This window comes from Balaenoptera physalus (genome assembly GCF_965194825.1).
Source record: "Balaenoptera physalus genome assembly, chromosome: 17".
In the NCBI taxonomy this organism is placed as follows: Eukaryota; Metazoa; Chordata; class Mammalia; order Artiodactyla; family Balaenopteridae; genus Balaenoptera; species Balaenoptera physalus.
In genome coordinates this window covers 19,276,060-19,297,094 of record NC_138895.1, presented here as the reverse complement: position 1 = coordinate 19,297,094, position 21,035 = coordinate 19,276,060, and positions in this window count along the sequence as shown.

Below are 21,035 nucleotides of genomic sequence, written 5' to 3'. Positions count from 1 at the left end.
GAATAGACTATCCATTCATTGAATTGTCTTTGTATCTTTGTCAAAAATCAATTAACTATACATATGTAAGTCTATTTCTGGACTTATTTTTTTTATCCCGATGCCAGTATCACACTGTTTCGATTACTATTGTTATATAAAAATTATTGAAATCAGATAGTGTAAGTCCTCCAAATTTGCTTCTCCTTCTCAAAGTTGTTTTGACTATTCCAGGTTGTTTGCATTTTAATATGAATTTTAAAATAAGCATGTCAATTTCTATTAAAAAAAAGAAAAGGCCTTCTGGGGTTTTGATAGTGATCATACTGAATTTATAGATCAATTAAGAAAGACTTGACATCTGAATAATATTAAGTCTTCCAAACTATGAACATGTTACATCTTTCCATTTGTTAGGTTTTGTAAAATTTCTGTTAGCAATATTTTATACTTTTCATTGTACTGACCTTAAATATCTTTTGAAGATTATTCTCAAAGAATTTCATATTTTGAATGTTACTGAAATAGTATTACATTTTAATTTCAGTTGGTTCTGAGCACATAGAAATTCAATTGAATTTTGTATATTAATCTTATATCTTACAAACTTGCTAACTTGCTTATTAACTCTAGTATCTTTTGTAGATTGTATAGACTTTTCTTTGTGGATGATTATTTTGTCTATAAATAAAGACAGGTTTACTATTTCCTTTTCAGTCTTAGCACCTATTAATTTTTTGTTTTAGTATGCTAGCTAACACTTTCAGTACAATGTTGAATATAAATGGTGAGAGTAAATATCCTTACCTTTTTCCTGATCTTATGAGGAAAGAGTTCAATCTTTCACTGTTAGGGATCATATTACCAGTAGGTTTTTCATAGATGTCCATAGTAGGTTTAAGATGTTTCTTTCTAGTCCTAGCTTGATGAGAATTTTTACTCAGGAATAGATATTGGATTTGTCAAATGTCTTTTTACATCTAATAAGATGATATTGTTTCTTTTCTTGTCTGATAATTTGATGAATTAGATTGATTTTCAAATATTAAACCAACTTTACATTCTCGAGATAAACTATATGTAACCTTGATGTATTATCATTGTTATACATTGTTGAATTTGATTAAAATTTTGTTAGGAATTTTTTTATACATGAGGAATATTGGTACGCAGTTTTTTCCCTGTAATGTCTTCGTCTAATTTCAATGTCAGAATAATGCTAGCATTGTGGAATTTATTGGGAAACTTTCTCTTTTCTTTTTTAATTTTCTGGAAGAGTGTATACAGTACTGGTATTTTTTCTTCCTTAAGTGTTTGACAGGATTCCATAGTGAAGCCATCTGGGTCTGAAGTTTCCCGTGTGGGAAAGATTTTAACTTCAAATTCGATTACTTTACTCATTATGGGACTATTCAGGTTATCTGTTTCTTCTTGAGTAAACTTTAGTAGTTTTGTCTTTCCAGATATTTATTCATTTCCTAGAAGTTGTTAAATTTATTGACATACTTTCAGATAATATTCCTTTGTAATCCTTTTATATCTATAAATTCTGTAGTGAATTTTTGTCACCTCTCTCATCTTAATACTGGCAATTTGTATCTTCACTCTTATTTTCCGGATCAGGCTGGATAAAAGTTTAATTTTATTGATATCAAATAATCACCCTTTGGTTTTATTAATTTTCTCCATGTTTTTGTTTTTTCATTCTTTAATTTTTGCTCTGGTCTTTATTATTTATATTTCACAACATAAATAATACTTAAATCAGGTTTTATTTGCTCTTATTCTTCTATTTTCTTAAAATGAAACCTGAGGTAATTGATTTGTGTCCTTTATTCTTTCTAATATAGGTAGTTAGTGCCATAAATTTCTCATTTAGTATTGTTTTTTTTTTAAACATCTTTATTGGAGTATAATTACTTTACAATGGTGTGTTAGTTTCTGCTTTATAACAAAGGGAATCAGTTATACATATACATATGTTCCCATATCTCTTCCCTCTTGCGTCTCCCTCCCTCCCACCCTCCCTATTCCACCCCTCTAGGTGGTCACAAACCACCGAGCTGATCTCCCTGTGCTATGCGGCTGCTTCCCACTAGCTATCTATTTTACGTTTGGTAGTGTATATATGTCCATGCCACTCTCTCACTTTGTCACAGCTTACCCTTGCCCCTCCCCATATCCTCAAGTCCATTCTCTAGTAGGTCTGTGTCTTTATTCCCGTCTTGCCACTAGGTTCTTCATGACCTTTTTTCTTCCCCCCCTTAGATTCCATATATATGTGTTAGCATACTGTATTTGTTTTTCTCTTTCTGACTTACTTCACTCTGTATGACAGACTCTAACTCCATCCACCTCACTACAAATAACTCCATTTCATTTCTTTTTATGACTGAGTAATATTCCATTGTATATATGTGCCACATCTTCTTTATACATTCATCCGATGATGGACACTTAGGTTGCTTCCATGTCCTGGCTATTGTAAATAGAGCTGCAATGAACATTTTGGTACATGACTCTTTTTGAATTATGGTTTTCTCAGGGTATATGCCCAGTACTGGGATTGCTGAGTCGTATGGTAGTTCTATTTTTAGTTTTTTAAGGAACCTCCATACTGTTCTTAGTATTGTTTTAACTGCATTCCACAACTATAAAAAATATGCTGCATTTTCATTTTCATTCAGTTAATAACACTTTCTAATTTCCACTTGTCTTTTTCTTTGACACACAGTATTTTGAAAACTGTGTTTACAATTTCCAAATATTCAAAGATTTTTCAGTTTTTTTTATTACTGATGCCTAATTGTGGTCTGACAACATATGCTCTGTGACTTGAATCCTTTTAAACCTATTGAGTCTTGACTTTTGACTCTTGAAAAGAATGTGTACACTAATTTTTTTTTTTGCATGGAGTACTCTATAACTATCAATTAGGTTGACCTGGTTGATAGTGTTATTCAGACTTCAGTATTCTTATAGATTTTCTTTTGTTGATTTATCCTCTGAAAATAAAGGAGAGGAATTGAATCCCTTAATAAAATTGTGAATTTGCCTATATCTCCTTGCTATTCTGTCAATTTTGGTTTTGTGTATTTTGAAGTTCTGTTATTAGGCACATAAACATTTAGGATTATTATGCCTTCCTGAAAAATTTACTCTCTTTATCATTGTGAAATAGTGATCTTATCCCTGGTATTATTTTTATGCTCTGAGTCTTCGTTGTCTGATATAACATAGCCACTCCAGCTTTCATTTTATTAATATTAGCAGGATAAACTTTTCCCATTTTTTCCCCTGTAATCTATTTGGATCATGATATTTAAAGAAGTCTTGATAGGCTGTATATAATTGGGTTTTGCTTTTTTATCCAATCTACAATTTTTTCCTTTAATTGGGATTTTTAGGTCAATTACATTTACTATGATTATTGATATGGTTGAGTTTAAATCTACCCTCTCGCTATTTGTTTTCGTATTGTCCCATCTGATGTTAATCTCTCCTATTTTTCTGCTTTCTTTAGGATTAATTGAGGGTTTTTTTTTTAATGATTTCATTTAATCTCTCTTTTGTTCTTAGTAGCTATTTGTTGTGTAATTTTAATGGTTGCTTTAGAATTTATGGTTTAATTTTTTAACTTATCACAGTCTACCTTCAAGTGATATTATACTAATTCACATATTATATAAGGACCTTATGATAGCATTCTTTCACTGCTCCCCTTTTGGCCTCTGTGCTTTTGTTGTCACACATTTTTTTCTATATATGTTATAAATGGCACAATACGCTGATACAATTTATTTAAACAGTTGATTATCTTTTAAAGGGATATAAATATTAAGAAAATAATGTTTATATTTGCCCTTGTTGTTACCATGTCCAGAGCTCTTAATTTCTTTGTGTGAGTCCAGCTTGTGATTCATTCAAATCTGAGTTTTTGACTCTTAAAAATATTTTTTTCTTTGTTGGAATTCTCTTTTGGTAAAAATTACTTAATTATTTACAAAGTACTAAAATGTTTTCTTCCAAAGTCATGTTGTAGCTATGTTCCTCAGCATGGCTTCCCAAAACATAGACATTATTTTCAAAGTGTCTTATTTCCAAGTATTTTCTTCTCAACTAGCCCTACTTTAGATTTCCTTATAAAATTCATGAGGGAAATCATACTCATAAAATTAGAGGGGAACTCTTAAATAGGAAACTCACAAGCCTATTTCCAGTTCTCTCCTAAATGTCACAAGACCACAACAAATGGGAAATATTTCAATGATTCATTGTGAAATGCCCTAAGGAATCAAATCAGTAAGCAGTGATGTTATGTGTTCCCCTGCTTAGCTCCAGGTTAACTCCCATCTTTCTTCTCGGTCTGTACTTTGCCCATGTTTTTGAAATGAAGTTCTTGTGTCAGATTACAAGTTTCCTCCCTGGGTAGACTTTGCTGTGTCTGTGTTGTATCATAGCTAATATTTAAATTCTTTCTGACTCTATAGTACCCAGTAAATTAAAAATACTATATAAGTCATGGTAACATAAAATATAGACTGTGCAACTTTGGAGAGAAGAGAAGTAAGGGCCCTAAGGAACGCAAAAAGAAGAGCTGTCCTCTAGAGCAGGATCCCTAAACCCCGGGCCGCGGACCCCTACCAGTCCATGGCCTGTTAGGAACTGGGCCGCACAGCAGGAGGTGAGGTGGGCGAGCGAGGGAAGCTTCACCTGCCGCTCCCCATCGCTCACATTACCACCTGAACCATCCCCCCAACCACCCGTCTGTGAAAAAATTGTCTTCCATGAAACCGGTCCCTGGTGCCAAAAAGTTGGGGACCACTTCTCTAGAGCAATAAAATTAGGAGGCAACAAGTGTTTCATGTGACTGATGATCAGGAGAGGCAGAATGTAGGTATTAAAAGTCATGGAGACAAAAAAAATTAATCAAACAGTAGTTTCAAATGTGAACACTGATTAAAAGTTACTAAGGCAAAAGTTTCAAAATGTAGTTTCAAAATTAATTTACGATCAATCTGCTTTTCACAAGGTTAGTGGAGTATGATTCTTGGTGAGAAGATGCTGAGATTTATTCATTTAAATATGATTAATAATGCTCCTGAGTAATGCAAGAGAAGTCAGTCAGAATCTAGTCAGAGTACATGTAGCCAGCCAATGCCCCCTCACAACCAAATCACATATTTATTAAACATTTGCTTTCCTGGGCATTTTGCTGTGTCCCAAGGGATACAAAAATTAGTGATACCTGTTCCTATCCTAAAATATAGTATAGCTTAGTGAATAAAACCAGGAAGGTTTTATACACATAGTAGGAGTTAAATGTTTGTCAAAAACATTAGTCAATTTTAGTGCAATATAAATTTTGATCAATATTATATCAGAAGATCTATGGGGAAAATGAACTTATAGAGATTTATTCCAATTGAAAGCACTGAAGAAAACTTCCTTAAGAATCTTTAAATGTGGGATGAGGCAGATGAGGCAGTAGGTTAGTCTCTTTAGGAGAAAGGGAAATGCCTACCATTCGCAGCCTATCATTGTGTTGTGGGCACACTCTCTCGTATAGAATAGCAAGAACAAGGATACCAAAATGAGAACATGAAGAACGGTTTCTAGGAATGAGAAAATCTCAGTTGGAATTCTTTGAGACATAATAAAGTTAATAAAGCTCGAATGATTGATTACAGCTGAATAGTAGTAGACTATGAATTTAAGATTAAAATATTGAGCCTCTGCTGTAAAGAAGCTTGTATAAATACAGATAAATAAGGATAAATTGAGAAGAAGAAACAAGTTGGCTAAGTTGTTAGAAGGAACCATAGAGGTGTACATGTAGGACCAGGAATAGAGCTTGTTGCCTCCAACCAAACAGGACAAAAATTCATAATTCATTGGCTAAAGCACTCAGAAGATTCTTGTCTCCCTAATGGAGAACAATTAGATCTAGACTAAATGCTGCTCTGGCTCTTGTTAACAAATTTTAATCAGAAGACCCACAAGAAACAAATCGTTTCTAAGTAGCTTAACTGTAACCTAGAGCAAATCTCAGGATATATGTAAGAATACAAAAATATCCAGCACCCAAGAAGATAAAAGTCATAATATGGATAAAATCAAAGATTATCATGTTTATTTTAAAAGTTTTGAAAGAAGTTGCTGTTTTTGACAATTATCATTCATATAGAATTTTATTTTATGCTGACTTCTTTTTAAACTGTGTTTAAAGTCTTAAATTCTTCTGGAATTAGTGACAGTTCTTTTAGCAAGTCTCATTTCTCCTTTTCTTTATAATGTCATTCATTGCTCTAGTCCTTCTGTCCAAAAATTCCTCTTTAGGGTATTCCATTACTTCTCAAGAGTTTTTTTTAAATTTTGTTCCTGTCAATAACACTTCCTGTCTTACTAATTTCAATGGTAACTGGTTATTATTTAGTTGTCTAACTGACAGAATGATATAGTAGAAGTTATAATAGTCTCATGCCCACATCAAACACAAATTCCATTCCTAAAGCAATTGACCCAACACAGTGGTTCCCAAACTGGGCTGCACACTAGAATCACCTGGAGAACCTCTTACAATATGTAGGTACCCAGACTCCACTCCAGATCAATTAAATCAGAATATTTAGGGGTTGGGGTATCATATTTTTTTAAAGCTCCAAGGCAATGTCCAATCCAGGTTAAGAACCACTGAGCCCTAGCTTCTCTAGTTCTCAATTCAGGATAATGGAAGTGATAATACCTTGTTCACTTATCTCATAAGCATCAAAAGATAGAATATATGAAAATATACCATGCTTCAAAACATTTAAAAGCCTTTCTCATGTCTAGTTTCTTAAAAAAAAAAAAAAAATCTTTGGGAATAAGTCATTCCTCTATTTGATAAAAGACAAGCATCTTCCTCCTATCTTCTAAAAACATTCAAGTATATCCAAGAATAGCCAAACCAAGTGATTCTTGACCTTTGGGTACTGGCAGGGAGATCAGTAGATTGGACAGGCAGTAAGAAGACTGGACAGCAGAGATCCAGTTGAGAATCTGAGAAAAACTATGGATACTCTTTCAAGAATAATACATGGACACACATAACAAAACTTGGCCTATGTTTCCAGGGTATTTACATATGCCCTGAAGCCCACTGTGGTGCAGAATAAAGACCTCTACACTAAATTCCAAAGTTGTGATAGCAATTCTTGTTTTGTTCTTCTTGCTTCCTAAAGGCCTAAACACCTGAAGCCAAATGTTAAGACTTCAGGGAATTTTTTCATGCTTATTTTATGGTTATTGGAATGTCACTCATACTAAGCTATTCATAGAATGCCTCCCTCTCTGGTAAACAAGCTCATTCCTGATGAAAATAATTAATAAAGCTTTCCTTCTCATCAGACAGGAGGAACAGGAGATGATCTGTGAACACAGCACTTTGCTTCTAGGGATTCCTTCAAGCTCTAGTCTTGCAATTTGTGCTGTTTTAAGTAGAGCTCTAATCAGTGAGGAGAGAGAGCAATTCACCATACAGAAGCTTGCCCTCTGCCTTCTCCAGTCATTAGGAGAAAAGAACACCATGCAGGCAGTTCTTTCAGAAGAAACAACTAACAGTAGCTCATTCCCTCTACCCCAAGACTAGCAGCAATATGAACCATGTGTTGGCAGAGCTATAGACATTTATGACAAGCTGTTCACTCACTTTAATAACTACTGCTCTTTACTCATGGTTAAAACTTGTCATATTTATATATGCTCTTTAGATTTTTCTATCATGCCAATGAGTGTCACATCACCAGTCTTAACCTCTTTTCAATCTTGTGTTTAGTGCGATAGGAGACACTTTTATGGCTTTTATCTCACTTAATAAAACATTCCTGTCTTCAAGCAACTTTCTGAATTTAACTCTTGCTTATATCCAATAAGTATTTTTTTTTCTAAAAGTGTCTCCTTCAAAATAGTAAAACATATATCAAAACCCAATAGCATAAGATGAATTATGTTAAGCATCTGATGTTCAAGGTCAGATAGAGCTAGTGGTGTGCTGGTAAATGTTTGACAACCAGCTTTCTGGACCAAACAATTTTAGCCCTGAATTGTAGCATTTGACAGTTTCCATGGTGTAAATACTCCCTCCATCTTGGCTGATTTTAAGCTACCAAAATGATGTCAGTTGTCTAATAAAATTTTCAAAAATGTAACAGTTAACTGTCTCAAGGCAAGACCAGCCAACTCTAGCACACCACTGTATTAATCTAATCTAATGTCCCACCTTATCTTCCCATATTTGCTTGAAGAACTATTCCCTTTTTTCCCCCAGAGAATTCCATGGAATTCTTTTGCCCATTCTGCTTTGCCCATTCCACTTACTCAACTGGAAAACACTTGCCTCATCACCAATCGTCTTAACTACCCTTCAAAGATGTCCTCATGGGACATATCTTCCAAGGCATTGTTTTATGCTTCCAGGTGAGTTAAAATCCTCTCTACTCTGATATCACCTTACATTTTATGTTACATTTCATTATCCACTTGCATTAATTTTATTGGTACAAATCTTGTTTTCCCTAAATGCTGTGTACACTTTGAGAGCAGGATCCATGTCTAATTAATCTGCATAGTTCTTAAAATACCTAGAAAAGTGTTTTGTTCATAATAGATGCAACATGTATATTTGTTAATTAAACATAAATATGCAAAATTTTAGCTGATGTTAAGACATGGTAAGAAAATACAATGATGCTATTTTTGAACTTCAAATATAAGCTAAAAGTTTGAAGTTTAACTATATCAGATAAATTAATAGGACCGCAATTGAAGCCAAATGAATCCTGGTTAATATAATAGGCTTTTGCTAGTTAATAAAACTAAAACTGTGTTGTTATACTGTCTAACTAGAAAAATAATAATAAAACCTACTCAAATAATTTTAAAAATATAAAACTTTGATATAAAAAATATCAGTGTGAAAACTGAGAAGCACCAAAATGAAAGTAGTCAACACAAAATACAATAAATATACTAAGGAACTCTTGAAGAATGGGTCTTTTCAATTTTATTTTGTTATGTACAAAATAATATTTAAATAGATGATACATAAATATTTATATAAATTATATATTTCAACAATTAAGATGCCTAATATATTTGTGGGAGAGGATATATAATTTTGTCAAAAAGTTCAAATTAATTTCAACTGAATTTTAGAAAGTCAACTTAGTGGAAAACTCTTATATTTTTAGTAATAGGTTATTAGTATAAAAGTTAACCTATTCTCTTGCTTCTGCTCTTTTTATTTTTTCTGTCCTAACTTTTACCAAATTATTTTTTCACATTTATGTTATATTTGCTGAGATCAAAGTTAAAACTCTTACCAAACTCAAGTCAAATCAGTTTTACTCCTTCATTTTGAACTTATCATGACAAGAGTTTAGAATGATGGCACTGGCTAATTTGGAAAATAATTTTCCACCATAACAACCATTTCAGAAGAGATTATTTACAATGTTTGAAATGTCCTTGTGAAACATATCTTGTGTACACTTTTGACATTTCCAATAATCTCTTTTGCATAGCTTATTAAAGGAACATTTCAGCAATCTAGTAGATATCTGGGCATCTGAATCATTTATTGGTTTGCATTTACCTGGTGAAAAATTGTTTACAGTTTTAATGTATTTATTGCATTATATTTGCTCTTCCTCTTCTGGATTTACCATCTTTGAAATTCAATGGCCTTTCTTCTTCTTTAAAATATTTTTTCCAGTTTTCTTGAAATATAAATGGCATATAGTATTATATGTCTCAGGTATACAACACAATGATTTAATGTATGTATATATTACAATATGATTAGCACAGTAAGTTTGATTAACATCCATCACCTCATATAGTCACAATTTTATTTTTTTCCTGTGAAGGGAACTTTTAAGATCTACTCTCTTAGCAACTTTTTTTTAACAAGTGAATTATGTATGTTTTTATTTTGTTGCTCATCTAGATATTGCAAGACCATCAACCAAACACGTCCTACATAATAAAATTTGTGTCTTCGATATTTTGTTGACTTGCAGTCATATAAAAATCACAGCTTTACACATATTTAAAAATTTTGTTGTTAGATAAATTTATCAAGGTAGGAGGATAGAACATGTTTTATTTCACAGTTTAGATAAATTTATCAAGGTAGGAGGATAGAACATGTTTTATTTCACAGTTTATTGGTTTGATTTATTGCTTCCTACTATTTAGACATTCAGAAAGTGGAGCTCCACTTGTGATATTGCCCTGGGACCCACACACATTGAGGTTGGGCCTGTTACTATGGAAATTGAGGGAACTGGGAGTGTTTTGAATCTGCATACCAAAGGAGGAGCAGCCCAGCCTAACAAGTATTCTGATATTTTTATCAGGCCTAGCATTAAATCTAAGAACAAGAGATAGAAACAGCATCAAGTCAAGTTAGAAATTTCCCAATAATAGTGCTAAACGTTGTCCCGTCATTGGAAAAGACCACCCTGCCAGACTGCTAGCTATAAGTGGAGGGATTCAGAAAATGCAGGGTCATGGCAGGGTGAAGATCCTGGGGAAGCTTATGGGGCTCAAAGGGTCATTTTTTCTACTGACTAGAGCGTGAAATCAATGCACTTTGCAGTCCCACTCTGGAGGAAATGCAGTGATCTCTCCAGTGGGACCGCATCCTAGTCCCTAGTACAATGTTCTACTACTCTGATTATGGAAGGGTCCAGACAACATAACTGAGTCTGTCCTGGAGCTCCCACCTCTGATTAGCAATGAACCAAGGCTCCTCCAGACTATATCTACAGAAAACTGAAGACAAAACATGGAGGCCATCTGCCCAGGTTAATAATATAACCTTCAAGATATTCAAGTTGGCACTGTAAATCATCTGAGTAAAGATGAAACCTCAGAGCACACAGAAAGTAAGCTAGGTTCTACTTCCAGTTTCTATACTAACTAGCTGTGTAACCTTGGATGATTCCTTTTTTTCTTTTTACATCTCTGTTCATTTATTTTTTTTAATATATTTGTATATTGCAAAATGATCACCAAAATAAGTCTAGTTAACATCTGTCACGATACACAGTTAGGGAATTTTTTTTTCTTATGATGAGAACTTTTAAGACCTACTCTCTTAGCAACTTTCAGATATGCAATCCAGTATTATTAACTATAGTCACCATGCTGTGAATTACATCCCCATGATTTATTTATTTTATAACTGGAAGTTTGTACCTTCACACTCCCTTTACCCATTTCACCCACACCACACCCCCTGCTTCTAGCAACCACCAATCTCTTTTCAGTGTTCATGAGCTTGTTCAGTTGGGGTTTTTTGGGGTTTTTTTTAAGTCTAGATATTATTGAGATTGTATGATATTTGTCTTTCTCTGTCAGACTTATTTCCCTTATTATAATGCCCTCATGGTCCATCCATGTTGTCCCAACAGGATTGCCTTCTTTTTATGGCTGAAGAATATTCCATTGTATACACACACACACACCCCCCTCACATTTTCTTTATCCATTCATCTGCCTATGGACACTTAAGTTGTTTCCGTGGCTTGGCTACTGCAGATAAAGCTACAATGAACATGGGGGTGTAGATATATTTTCGAGTTAGTGTTTTCATTTTTTCAGATAAATACCCAAAAGTGGAATTGCTGGATCATATGATACTCCTATTTTTAATTTTTTGAGGCACCTCCATACTGTTTTCCATAGTGGCTGTATCAATTCACATTTCCACCAATTAAAGCACAAGGGTTTCCTTTATTCTACACCCTCCCCAACACTTGTTACCTCTTGTCTTTTTGATGCTAACCATTCTCACAGTTGTGAGGTACTATCTCATTATGGTTTTGATTTGCATTTCCCTGATGATCTGTATGGAAAAATGTCTCCTCAGACACTCTGCCCAATTTTTAATTGGATTGTGGAGGGCAGGGGGTTGTTTCATTTTGTTTTGTTTTGTTTTTGCTATTAAGTTGTATGTGTTCTTTGTATATTTTGGATATTAACCTCTTACCAGATAAATGCTTTGCAAATATTTTCTCCCATTCAGTGGGTTACCTTTTCATTTCGTGGATGGTTTGCTTTGCTGTGCATAAATACTTTAGTTTGATGTAGTCTCACTAGCTTATTTTTGCTTTTGTCGTCTTAGCTTTTGGTGCCAGATCCAAGAAAAAAAACTCATCATCAAAAAAAATCATCACCAAAACTGATGTCAACAAGCTTACTGCTTAAGTTTTCTTCTAAAAGTTTTATGGTTTCAGGTCTTACATTCAAGCCTTTAATCCATTTTAAGTTAATTTAGTCACCAGTATCATTCTTCTGTTTGTGGCTGTCCAGTTTCCCTATTTATTGAAGAGCCTGTCCTTTCCCCATTGTATATTCTTGCCTCGTTTGTCATAAATCAATTGACGATATATTCATGTGGTTATTTCTAGGCTCTCTATTCTGGTCCATCTATTTTTATGCTAATATCATAATCTTTTGATTACTGTAGCTTTGTAATATAGTTTGAAATCAGGGCATGTGATACCTCCAGCATTGTTGTTCTTTCTCAAGATTGCTTTGGCTATTGGGGATCTTTAGTGTTTCCTTACAAATTTTAGGATTGTTTGTTCTATTACTGTGAAAAAATGCCATTGGAATTTTGATAGAGAGATTTTATTGAATCAGTAGATTGCTCTGGGTAGTATAGACATTTAAACAATACAAATTCTTCCAATCCATGAGCATGAAACATCTTTCCATTTATTTATGTTTTAATTTCTATCATTAATGTCTTGTGGTTTTCAAAATGCAGATCTTTTACCTCCTGATTAAATTCATTTCTAGGTATTTTATTCTCTTTGTTGCAATTATAAATGGGATTTTTCTCTTAACTTCTCTTTCTGGTAGTTTGTTATTAGTGTATAGAAATGTGACAGATTATTGTGTATTGACATTGTATCCTGCAACTTTACTGAATTCATTTATTAGTTCTAACAGTTTTTGATGGATTCTTTAGGGCTTTCTATATATAATGTCATGTCATCTACAAATAGTGACAATTTTACTTCTTCCTTTCCAATTTGGATGCCTTTTATTTCTTTTTCTTGCCCAACTGCTCTGGCTAGGACTTTCAATAGTATGTTGAATAAAAGTGGTGAGAGTGGGCATCCTTGTCTTGTTCTGAAACAGCTTTTCACTGTTGAGTATGATGTTAGCTGTGGGCCTGTCATATGTGGCCTTCATTATGTTGAAGTTCATTCAGTCTATACCCACTTTGTTGAGAGTTTTTATCATAAATGGATGTTGAACTTTGTCAAAAACTTTTTCTGCATCTATTGAAATAATCTTATAATTTTTATCCTTCATTTTGGTAATAGGGTGTATCACAATGACTGATTTGGAGATGTTGAACCATCCTTACATCCCTGTGATAAATCTCACTCAATCATGGTTTATGATCATTTTAATGTATTGTTGAATTCAATTTACTAGTATTTTTTGAGGATTTTTGCATCTATGTTCATCAGGGATATTGGCCTGTGATTTCCTTCTGTTGTGGTGCCCTGTCTGGTTTTGATATAAGGGTAATGCTGGCCTGGTAAGGTGAGTTTGGAAGTGTTCCTTCTCTTCTATTTTTTGGAAGAGTTAGAGAAGGATTGGTATTTATTCTTCATTGAATGTTTGGTAGAATTCACCAGTGATGTCATCTGGTTCTGGAGTTTTGTTTGTTGGGAGGTTAATTGAAGTATAGTTAATTTACAATGCTGTGTTATTTCTGGTGTATAGCAAAATGATTCAGTTATACATATATTTATATACTTTTTCAGATTGTCTTCTCATATAGGTTATTACAAAATACTGAGTATAGTTCCCTGTGCCATACAGTAGGTCCTTCTTGTTTATCTATTTTATATATAGTAGTGTATATATGTTATTCGTAAATTCCTAATTTATCTCTCCCACCCTTTCCCCTTTGATAACTATAATTTTGTTTTCTATGTCTGAGTCTGTTTCTGTTTTGTAAATAAGTTTATTTGTATTATTATTTAGACTCCACATGTAAGTGATATCACAATATTTGTCTTTATCTGACTTACTTCACTCAGTATGATAATCTCTAGGTCCATTCATGTTGCTGCAAATGGCAATATTTCATTCTTCTTTATGGCTGAGTAATATTCCATTGTATATAGGTATATATTGGGTAAGCCAAAAAGTGCCTTCAATTTTTTAAGCAAAAGACACACATTTCATTTTCACCAAGAACTTTATTGAACAACTTATTCACCCTTTTGTTCCACTACCTTCTACCATTTTTCAGGCAACTTCATAATTTCATCTTCCCAAAACTTTTTATCTTTTTGAACAAAGAACTCTTCCAGGTGCCTTTTACAGTCTTCCAGGGAATTGAAATTTTTTCCATTAAGAGAACTTTGTAAAGACTGAAATAAATGGAAATCTGAAGGTGCAATGTCTGGTGAAGACAGCAGATAAATCAGAACTTCCCAGCCAAGCTGTAACAATTTTTTCCTGGTCATCAAAGAAACATGCAGTCTTGCATTATCCTGACGGAAGATTATGCATTTTCTGTTGACTAATTCTGGATGCCTTTTGTTGAGTGCCACTTTCAGTTGGTCTAATTGGGAGCAGTACTTGTTGGAATTAATTGTTTGGTTTTCTGGAAGGAGCTCATAATAGAGGACTCCCTTCCAATCCCACCATATACACAACATCACCTTCTTTGGATGAAGACCAGACTTTGGTGTGGTTGGTGGTGGTTCATTTCACTTGCCCCACGATCTCTTCCATTCCACATTGTTGTCAGTATCCACTTTTCATCGCCCATCACAATTTGTTTTAAAAACGGAATGTTTTCATTACGTTTCAGTACAGAATTGCATGTGGAAATATGGTCAAGAAGGTTTTTCTCACTTAACTTATGTGGAACCCAAACATCAAAATGATTCACATAACCAAGCGGGTGCAAACGATTTTCAGCGCTTGATTTGGATATTTTGAGTATGTTGGCTATCTCTTGCGTGGTATAACATTGAATGTTCTCAATTATTGTTTCAATTTGATCGCTATCAACTTCAACTGATCTACCTGACCGAGGAGCATTGTCCAGTGAGAAATCTCCAGCATGAAACTTCGCAAACCACTTTTCATACTTCGATCAGTCACAGCACCTTCTCCATACACTGCACAAATCTTTTTGTGTGTTTCAGTGTCGTTTTTACCTTTCTTCAGATAACAAAGTATCATATGCTGAAAATGTTGCTTTTTTCCTTCCATCTTCAATATTAAAATGGCTACACAAAAATACGCCAATTTTGATAAGTCTTTTTTTAAATGCACATTGATATGACAACTTTCATATACAATCTAACAAAATTATTTCAAATGAAGTTAAAGACAACTAAGTGCTACTAGAGCCATCTTATGGAAAAAAACAAATGAACCTTTGGGCTCACCATATATATATATGCCACATCTTCTTTATCTATTCATCCATTGATGGGCACTTCAGGTTTTGTCCACATCTTGGCTATTGTAAATAATGCTGAATGAACATAGGGGTGCATATATCTTGTTGATTAATCAAGAACAAAAAACCTACTTGTGCATTTTTGTACTTCTGTTTATGAACCATGTCATTTCAAACATATACACATTTGTTTATACTGGCCTCTGCCTAAAAGAATCTCTACCAACACACCTTCATTTCCTTCTGTCTGGTAACACGTACTCAGATCACTTTCTGTAGAAATCCTTTCCCTCCTCCTACAACTGAATGACCACTTAATACCTCCACCATATCCTTTTCACATACATTTGCAGTAGGTTTTATTTGTTTTTTACATGTTCATTTCCCACACACACTGACCATATAAGATCATAAATTCTTAAAAGGCAGATATATTATTTATCTTTGTTTATACTAAGTCTGTTAATTCCAGAACAGTGCTTCATAGGTGCTGTGTAAATGTTATTGGGTAAATATATATATAACTTCATAACTTATCAAACACATCATCACATTTTGGCCTTTCTATTATGCAGGTAACTAGGGAAGGTATTTTTCCTGTTGACAGTTAAAGAAATGAAGGCTCAAAGTGTTGTCTGCTGTCCAAGGTCCAGGGGTTAACATGAAGCATTTCACAATTCCCCCAGTGCTCTGTCTCACATACACACACACAAAAAAATTGTTTCTCATTGTTCTAAACCACCTCTCACTGGAAGGTTACATACATTTTTGAAATTGTATTTCTTTTAACTGAAAATGGTTTTGGCACAGCTTATGTATATTATCTCCTACATACATTTGGATTTGGAAACATATCTTTTAACCCTACATTTAAAGTAAGCCTTGCGAGATCCCACCAGTCACATGAGTTTGAACTAATCTCCACGTAGCATTACACATTACATTATCTCACACACGGGAAGGATGTGTACTCCAACCCAAAACGCCACATTTACTTTGTTTTGACGTTTGGAGTGTTTAGAATTTTCAACAGATGGTTTAATGCCTCTTTGTTTACACTCTAAGTTGAATTCCATGTGCCATATAAGAGAAAAGAGATCCCAAAATATGGCAGTCAGATTTACTAACAGATACAGTACAAAATGACAAAGAGGTTCACGTTCCTGAATCAGAGCATAAGGTTTGACCAAAGACCTTGTGTTAAGTAATGAAGATAGGTTTTAGCAAGTGATAATTCAGAAAAAAAATATCTCCACATATGAACACCATTTCATTATAGAGGTGGAAGTTAAACTGTGCTTCAGTCAAACAGACTTGTGTTATAATGACCTTTACTGATTGTGCTGGACACGCACGTGAGAAGACCATTAGCAAAAGTTCCTTGACACTTCTTTCCTTGAAACTGGGTGTAGTTTGCCCGTTGAGAATGAACTGAAGAGATAAATAGCAAATCTTGTATTGCTGATTTAAGTAATATACTGGAGATCTGTGTTAAAGGCAAGTTCCCAACTAACACCCCAAGATCACCAAAAGTATTTAGGTGTCTTAAATTTAAGGCAGAAAATTATTCTTATACACAAACTAAAAAAATTTAGTATGAAAAGTTTCATTCCTTATTTTCTCTTTTTAAACTTTTTCTCTCTGCTTAAACCCCACCCTGAGATGTGCAACTGATAATGGGAAAGAGAAAAAGTAAGAAAGCAAAAAGTGTGGACAGGTGTGCCTCAACTGAAGAAAAGCCAATTCAAAAAAAGTCTATAGATGGGAAAGCATTCAAAACAGCTGAATTAGAGGACTTGATTTACTTTACAAGTGAACTTTCTAAAGAATTTATCTTCAAACAACTATGCCTCCAGTAGATTTAAACACAACGTTCCAATGACCTAGAATTATTTTTATATAGGAATATATTCATTGAATAACATGAAATCCATAGAGAATATGAGCAAAGTAGCAAGATGAACAGCAACAATATTCAGAAGATATTATAAATTTTATGGACATGAATTGCTAGTGTTCCCCCATGTTTCTGTAGTTTATTTGCCCCAAGATGAAATTGTATTACAAAAAAAAAAAAAAAAAAACTACTCAAAAAATCTCTCAGTTGAAATAGATTAGATAATAAAGAAGCGTAAATGCAAAATAAGAAGAAAATGTTTGCACTTAAGAATTTCCTTAAATAAGTGGCTCCCCAGTCCCATGGTCTTAGTGAGAGAAATTAAAACCCATGTTAAGATGCTTGGCCTTTAAAATAAAACAAAAACAGAAAAATTACCAACCCCCCCACCTTATCCCTAAAGCCTTAGTTTCTTGAAAAAGTTTCCCCAAAAGCGCTGAAATAAATACTAAACTGAAATAAAATTAGTAGTCTGTATATCTGCTTCTCTTCTTTCTCCTTTCCCTCCAGTCTCAGAAACTGTACTTCCAAATGAAGCCTAGATCATGTATTTTGTGCCCTTTGTCTTCTGTAAGATTCTTCCCAAGTACCTCAACTTAATTACTGTCTCTCATATACTAAATAATAAAACCCTTCCTTAAACCCTGATTCATCTTCATAACTACTGCACTTTCTTTTATAATTGCTGAACATTCTTCTTACCTTTATCCAGAGATCAGTAAACTATGACCAGCAGCCTAAATTCTACCTTCCATCTGTTTTTGTAAATAAAGTCTTATTGTAACACAGCCTGGGTCGTTTTTTTAATGGATTTTCTATGGCTGATTTCACACAAAAATGGCAGAGTTGAGTAGTTTCAATGGGGACCTTGTAGCTCACAAAGCCTAAAATATTTTCTATCTAGTCCTTCATAGGAAAGGCTTGAGACCTTAGAAATCAAGCATCCTGAAAGAACAGTCTACACTAGTCCTACTTCTTTACCTCTCATCAGTCTTCAACCCACTGTGCCCTGGCTTCCACCACAACACTTCAAAAGCAACACTACATTAAAAAGGTACCACCACCCTCCTTGAAACTCTCCAAAACACTAAATGCTCTTGTTTCTCAACCTAAATTTTAAGCACTCTTTTATCTCTGGCTTCTCTTATGCTTCTCATTCCTCAGTGTCATTATTTTCTGCATTTTTTTTTCTGTTGCTCTCTTCTTTTTGTGTATCTAATTCTAGCCAATCTTATCTACTTTAATGGCTTCAATTGCTGAGTCTATGTGGACAGTTTTCAAATTAACTCTCAGCCCTGATCTGTCTCCCAAGCTCAACCTTGGTTAAGTCAACAAGACACTAAACATCACATGGAAAATTCTAAATGTCAAAACCAGAACCTTTTATTCTCTTGTAATCCCTAGTTCTTCTTAACGGTATTATTAATCTCCTAGTTCTCAAGCCTGGAAATTTTGGAAATATCATGCTCTTTCATTCTGACCATCTAAACGCTTCCCAAACGCCATGATACTGATCTATTCTACATTCACAACTGCTTTTACTCCCATTCCTCCTTTCCATTCCCACAACCCTGTCTCCAGCTTAGGCTCTTATATGCTTTCCCCTGGACAGTTGTGAGTTTCCTATATGGTCTCCTGCCTCCTCTAATACATTCTATATGTGGCTTCCATACTAGTCTTCCCACAACACAGTTTAGTTCACAGCCCTTTCCTAACACTTTGTGGTTTCTTATTACCTACTAAATGAAGTCCAAAGCCCTTAACTGTATTAGTCAGGGTCCCAGCAGGAAACAGATGACATACTAAAACTGGACCACTGAGGAGAGTTTAGAAAAATTTGACTAAGTGTCGGGGGGAGAATGTAAGGAAAGTAACCAAGTGTAACATAGAACCTTAAGCCTAGCAAGAATGGAAAGTCTCACTGAGCCTAATCCTGAAAACGCAAGATGAAGAAGAAATTAATAGAACTTAGACTTGGTAACATGTGGAAAGGGCTGCTTTACACGTGGCCTTTTGCAGAGGGACTCACCTGTAGAGAAGGAACCCAGGGAATAAACCCCAGACATCTCTCCCTTCCCCCATGCTGATCACCCCTAGTACTTCCTGTTGGCTGAGCCCAAATAGAACCCAGAGACCAACAGAGAACAATCCACAGAGCGCAGCTTCCTGCAGCAAAGAGTAGAGAAAAGTAGAAAGTGGATTTGGAGGGAAAATATCCAGCACATTATCTTAATATTAAGTGGCTTTCTGATCTATCCTCAGATGACCATTTTACTTTATCCACCACAAATCCCCTTTATACTTTCTTTAATCAAGACAAACTACTATCTTCTGTAAACATCTAGAGTTTCTTTTGTTTGTGGCTTTTCTTCAAATTTAAAAATTAAATTACATCATCTTCTCATATCACCAAAAACTTAGATGCCATTAAATGTGAATTTCATCACCATCTAACAGCTCTGCTTCCAAACTTGCCTATCATTCTGGCGGATTGTATTGATGGTGTCAATTCTTCACTGCCCCCATATCTCTGTGGTACCCTTGGGCTCTGATACTGGGCTAGACATGTGACTAGTTTGGGACAATAGAATAAGGCAGAAGTGGCAGTGTACCATTGCCTGTGTATCTGTTTGTGCTCCTGTGCCTCTACTGTCACCATGAGAAAGACTTGCCTGGGCTTGTCTGCTGGTACCAGAAAGAAAATGAGACAAGTGTGGATCGGAGCCAACATGCAGACATGTGATTGCACCAGCTGAGCCACAGATGCATGAGGGAGCCCAGCCAAAATCAGCTGGACCCTGAGATGCATGAAAAATAATTGGTCATTTTTATGCACCACAGGTTTTGAGGTGGTTAGATAATATATGTTCTAACCACCTTTTCTATTGTCTCAGAAATGTCTCTGCTCTTCCCCAGTGTTACCTATCCAGCTCTGTCCTCAATCCCATGTGTAACCACTTCTTTTCAAGATATTACACTAGAAAAAAAATCATCTTTGTTTTCTATCTTTATCTGTCTATCTGTCTTTAATGTCTCCGTCTCCACTGGTTATTTTCCCTTTACCTGCAAACATACTAATCTAACCCACACGAAACTTAACCTTCTGGACTGTGATAGGCGGAAGTTCTAGGATGAACTCTAATGACCCATGCTTTTGTATAATCTCCCATCTGAGTACGGAAGAGACCTGTGAATATAACAGAATATCATTCCTGTAATCCACTCTTGTTATGTGGTACAGTTGACTTTAAGAAAGGGAAATTATCCTCGGTGGGCATGACCTAGTCAGGTGAACTCTTAAAAGGGAGGGAGCTCTTCCATGAAAAACGGATTGGAAGTGAGAAAGATCTAATGCATGAATTCTCTATTACTGGCTCTGAAGATGGAGACGACCACATGGCAAGGAACTGAGAGTGGCCCCTGTCTGATAGCCAGCAAGGAAAGAAAGACCTCAGTCCTACAACCACAAGAAATTGAATTCTGACAACAACCTGAATGAGCTTAGAAGTAGATTCTTCTCCAGAGCATCCAGAAAGAAAAGCACCCCAGCCAACACCCTGATTCACACTTGTGAGAAACAGAACAGAGAAATCAGTCAAGCTCTATCTGGCCTCCTGACCTTCAGAACTGTGAGATAATAAGTATGGCAATTGTTTCAAGCCT